The sequence below is a fragment of the Lactuca serriola genome, chromosome 8 (genome assembly GCF_051521515.1).
Source record: "Lactuca serriola cultivar US96UC23 chromosome 8, Lser_US96UC23_V15, whole genome shotgun sequence".
NCBI lineage: Eukaryota > Viridiplantae > Streptophyta > Magnoliopsida > Asterales > Asteraceae > Lactuca > Lactuca serriola.
In genome coordinates, this window is record NC_136415.1 from 113,851,184 (window position 1) to 113,857,099 (window position 5,916).

Here is a 5,916-nt window from a genome sequence, read left to right on the forward strand (position 1 = left end):
ACATTGTATTAGAATATTACACCTTGTAACACCGCGATAGATTTTTAATGGTACAAGATTGTAATGTGGTTTTAAACTACTAGATTTTTAGAATACATTTCAACTTTTAGATAAATATTTGATATTTATCCTATAACCACTCATTTCATTCTTTAAACTTATGTGGTTCTTTCTATTTTGAAAATTTGTTATTTTGGTTTCCTACATGGTTGAAGGAAAGGGTGGCCTGGATTCGAATATAACATCTTATATTAGAATATTACACTTTATAACATAATTTCATAATATTACACATTAATGTCAGAAAAATTGTTTCTATAAATTATTTTGATTTCTTGTAAATAATTCTAGATATTCTTATAACTCTAGAAATTGTATATTTGGCAAATTCTTGCTGATCTTATATGTTAAAACCTTAATATGTGTTTTTAATCTATCAGGTTTATAGAATACATTTCTACTTTCAGCGACAAATTTGATATTCATCCTAAAAAAATATTCATTTGATTCTATAAAGTTATATGTTTTTCTATGGTTTTAAATATTTGTTATTTTGGTTTTCTTCACAGTTAAAGGGAATGGTGCCCCGAATATTACTTAATAACATCATAAAATTTTGTTATCTATAAATTTTTTTGGTTTAACAATATAAGTTGTAAGTTGAAATATTACATAATAATATCATAATATTACATATTACATTATAAGTTAATTCTAACATTACATAATCTATGTTGAAAATATTACATAATAATGTCATTATATTCAATTCATCGGGATAATCAAATTTAATGTAGATATTCAAAATTCAACAATATTATGAAAAGTATACCTTAATATACAACACATTGATCATTAAACGAATAACATTCTTATAACATTAATTTTTAATTGTAGAATATTGGATATTCTAAAATCAGAACATGACATATAATTTCAGAATATTTCACATTACTTCATTGTTACTGAAGTACTTTCTCAGCACTTAACAAAAAGGTTCAAAACAAGCTGTTTCCAACAAAAGAAAAATGTCTAAGATCATATATTGCATATTATTTAACAAAAATATTCGAAGTAATTTGTTTCCAACAAAATCAAAATGTCTAAAGTGATAACATGACACATAATTTCATAATATTTCATATTACTTCATATATGTCAAATACTATTATAATATCATACATTACTTGAATACAATGATTAAAGTAAGTAGTTTATGACAAAAGAACATCTAAAAAAAGAAGGAACATCTGACTCGCCAAATCAAAATGTATATAATATCAAGTTGTTAAATACTAATTTATAATATTAGAATGTTACATAATATAATTTCATTTTACACATTAAAAATATTGGAATATTACACTTTAATATCAGAATATTACACATAGTTTCAGAATGTTAAATTTCAACACAATATTATATTTTAAATAGTTAGAATAACCAGAATAATAACATATCAGTGAGTATTAAACAAGCCTAAATTTAATTAGGTATAATTCTATAACATTAGATCTATTATTCTTTAAAATACATAACACAATTGAATGTTAAATTTATACATCTTATATTCTAAAATTACAACTATATTGTCGTATATACTTGTTCATATTTTGTGTCATGTATTTGATCAGTTGAAGAGCTATCTGATAAGGTACCATGAACTACAGTTTTTTATAGACCTTGTCATACATTCTTTTCTTTAGGATAAAAAACTCATTTTCCCTTGATTTGGTAATTTTGTCATCTCATCTGCATCAAAAAATAAACCATACTTTTGTTAAAACAATAAACTAGGATATAAACAATAAATTTTAAAAAATGTTGTTTCCAACTAAATCCATTTTGTCTAAAATCATATATTACACATTACTTAACAAAAATATTCAAAACAAGATGCTTCAAAAAAATTAAAATCACTACTAGAAAACTGCACTTTAATGACACGCAAACAATGACACACAGTGATTTACGATACGCATTTTTGTATGTCCTAGAAATAATGTCCGTTTTTTAGAAAAATGAAGGATAGAGGACACGTATTCTAGCGTGCCCTAAAATTAGTGTCCAATAAAACAAAATTAAAAACACGGAGGGCACCTATGTTAAAATGAGTGTCGTGTAGAGGTGTCGCTTTATATTTTATTTAATGAACGCGCGTTTTCTTCGTTAGCAGCTTGGGGGGAAATGAAAATCCCAAAAGTTTGAAAGGCCGCCATTTTATCCTCTACATTATTTCCACCGTTCTTCCCTCTCATTGATCAATACCCAAAAAACCCTAATATCATAACCATTCCTCTTTTCTCGCACAACAAAATCCCAAAACATCACCAAATACTAAATTCCACAAAATCGTTGTGACGATTTTAGCTAGGGATTTTTTCAAGAAGGAAAACACTCTCGCATCTCTCTTAGCTCTGAAACACTGGACGATTCACCTTGCTTCGCCTTTGGTCAGTTCTCCTCCGGCGACATCAGGACTTCCTCATTACAAATCGACCAACGATAAGCTAATACTTATAACAGAATCGTTTCACTCTCAATTGGGTGTGCAACTCCTCCATCACACTATTGACTACGAATGTGACTCTTCCACCACACCTGTGATTGCGTCCCGTCTCACCTCCCTGTCCGCTACCTTAATAGGTTTATCTATTCAATTAGATTTTTCTTTTCAGTTAGAAATCGACTTTGTCCCCTCCCCAACTCTTCATCTCTTCACTAAAATCGTTGTTCATCTATCCATTAAAATCTTCACGGTTTCTTTAATTTCACTCCTAGGGTTACTTGTATGGTTTATTCCATATACTGAATCAAGAGTCAAAACCATTGTGGTGGTTGTGGCGGAATCAAAATGCAGGGTTGAACCATTATAGCAGAGAGATCTTGAAACTTTTGATTAATACTTCTCAAGTTGTCTCCAAGGTAATGTGAACCTCTTGATACTTCTCATGTTGACTCTTTTTTTTAAGTATAGCTATCATCTTTTAAAATTAGGGCTTCTGTTTGAATCATTTCATTGAACGACAGGTGAATCAGACTGTCTTCTCAATTTATTTGACCTTGAAGAACAATGCGTTGAATTTCTTTGTCATGTTCAATTTATCTCGACCAAATCTCAAGTAGGTTTCGATCTTCATCTCTATTGATGCTCTAACTTTTTACCTACGATGGAACTGTGGATTTTTATAAACCCTAGCTTGTACATAAACCCCTCTTTTAACCGATCTTGGAAAGAACAGTGCGTTGAATTCATTTATCTATATTACCATGTATATGGGTTTTACATCCTCAAGTTTTGATCATTAATTTGATTTCTAAGTGTGTTCATAAGGGCACAAAAATTAGCTTATAGTTCTCTTTCTGCTTTTATAATCTTTTAATCCCAATATGTCCTAACTATTTCTCTACGCCTGTTCATACTACTTCTTAAGGTATGTGCAATTGCAGATTCTAGACGACAAGGCTTTCTTGGCTTCAAAGAGTTTATTACAGTTTTGATAATCAATAAGAGTTCTAGACTTCCATTGATGATTATTGGAAAGTTATTCAGTCGCCTATACACTTCCACCTCTGATCTCAACTGGGATTAAAGTTCACCGTACAATGAAAACGATTCTAATCAAACCACTATAACTAATACTTTTTTTGTGTAATTTGTGCAGTTAGAGGTCGACAATTTGTGCTTTTTGTTTTGTACCAGTGATGTCTGTTGTGGGTTTTTAAAGCAATATCAACAGTGGTATGAACATGATTGATGAAGGTTTGGTGATGAGGAATGGCAAGTTATGCCCTCATGTTTTAAAATCATGTAAGTTTTTTTCTTAATAATATTTTTTGGGATTAAATTTGAAGGACAATTTAAATGTTATTTGTTGATTACCAAACTCGGAAGTAATATCTGAGGAGGTAAGCTTCTTTCTCTCTTTCAATATTATATTTCTTGATTATTTAATTTGCATTCTCTTTTACCAAATCGACTCATTTTACACATCTATGTGATGTTAGCAGCTGAATCATTCTGCATGTGAAAGGTCATGGTCAAAGCTGATACTCATCTGAAGATTTACCTAAAGTTGTGATGATGACACCAAACCAAGTTTCTGTAGTCAAAAGCATCAATTTCCATCTATTAGATCAAATTTTGCTTCTTGGTTAGTTTTCATCTGCTAAATAAATATAGTTGTATTCTGTTAAGCATTTATTATCTCAATTTTTTTTCTGACTCTTTAAATAATTACAGTTGAAACAACTACTAGAGAAGTCATGATATGGGAACTAGGTAGTAGCAAGAAGCTTGCTCATAAAAATTTCAAGGTTTGGGATTTTCAGGTTTGCATTCTAATTCGGAAAAGGCCATTTTTTTTCTTTTTGTATATTTGGAGTTGAGATGTTCTATACCTAAAGTCTTATATTAACAATGAATACAACTGTTTTTTATTTTTATTTTTGAAAATTTGATCATGAACAAGAAAAGGCTGTCTTGTAAGTGTTATTTCATCAAATTGCAGAAAATAGCAACCTACTTGAAATATGGAGCTTGAAACTTAAAAAAGCTTACAAGTGTTAAAAGTTAAAACTATGGATAAAAAATCCAGGTATGTTGTTATTACAGGTGAAAAACGAAAGTTGTCAATTATGGATAAAAAATGTAAGTACATTGTTATTTGGAAGAGAGGTAACATTGATATTATGTACAGGGTTCTTGTGGGAATTGGCCGGGCTTGTTTTGAGATACTAAGGACCAATTTGGGATCATCAAGTTAAAATTGATTTCACAAAGAATAGGCTTCATAGATAGGTAAAGGTTATGCTCCTTAAATCCAAACATACATTTTCATAGATCTGTATCAAATAATTGAAATATGACTTTGTTTCATGTTGGGTCAAAGCTTATGCTTACTTTATTTGTCCTGTAATAGATGGAAAATGTCTTATCGCCTTTCACGGTCACTCCCGATCCAACCGAGAAACCAATGATCGCTGTCAGTTACAATGGCCTTTCAAGCTATACCACACTATTTCAAATCATGGATTGTGACTGCTGGTTAATTTGTGAACATGAGGTCCTGAACAACAAGAATTGGGTATTTATCTGGCCTGATTCAAAGCCCTGTACACAATACATAAGCACCACAATGTTATTTTTTGGTTAACAAGCAGCATGAATAAGCAGTTTTTACTATGCTGAACATTTGCTAATACTTGTCGTTGGCAGGCCACTTAATTGAGAACTTGGATTCACTTCCCAAACATGATGATACAAAAAGGTAGCCCCTGCATTCATTCTTTTTTGCAGTTTCTTTCCATCTTTTTCGACCATTTGTGTTAATTGTCTTTGTTTCAAATTTGCAGCTTTATTTTGGGTTAATGGTGGTTGTTGGTTGTATGGTTGTTGCAACTCAGGTGCTCATTGCTAACAAATGGATCTTCAGGTATGCAATACTCTAGGCATAATTATAAAATAAAACTATATAAAATTTCATTTTTTGATATATATTTTTAGTTTTGTTTTGCAAAGGATACTAAAGAGAAAAGTGATAGTGATGCCCCTGAGAATAATCCACAGTACACAACCGTTTATGTTGGCATCCTTGGCCCTGAAGTAAGACCTCTTAATCCTAAAATTTCTCTGTATGAGACAAGTCTTGAGCAATTAAGAGCTGAAAGTTTTAATAAACTCAAAGTAGATGGAATTTTACCCTTACTAAAGTTATTAGAAACAAAGTAAGTTAAAAATTACATATTAATTGACAATTTTCATTCTTTTTGCAGGTGTGTCATTTTTTTTAATTATTTCATGCAAACTGGTGGTGTGAAATAGAATACAACTAATGTTTGTCTCACACAACAAAAAACAAGTGCATTGCCATTAACACAATTAAAATATTTCAAAGTCTGGAAGGTTTAAATATA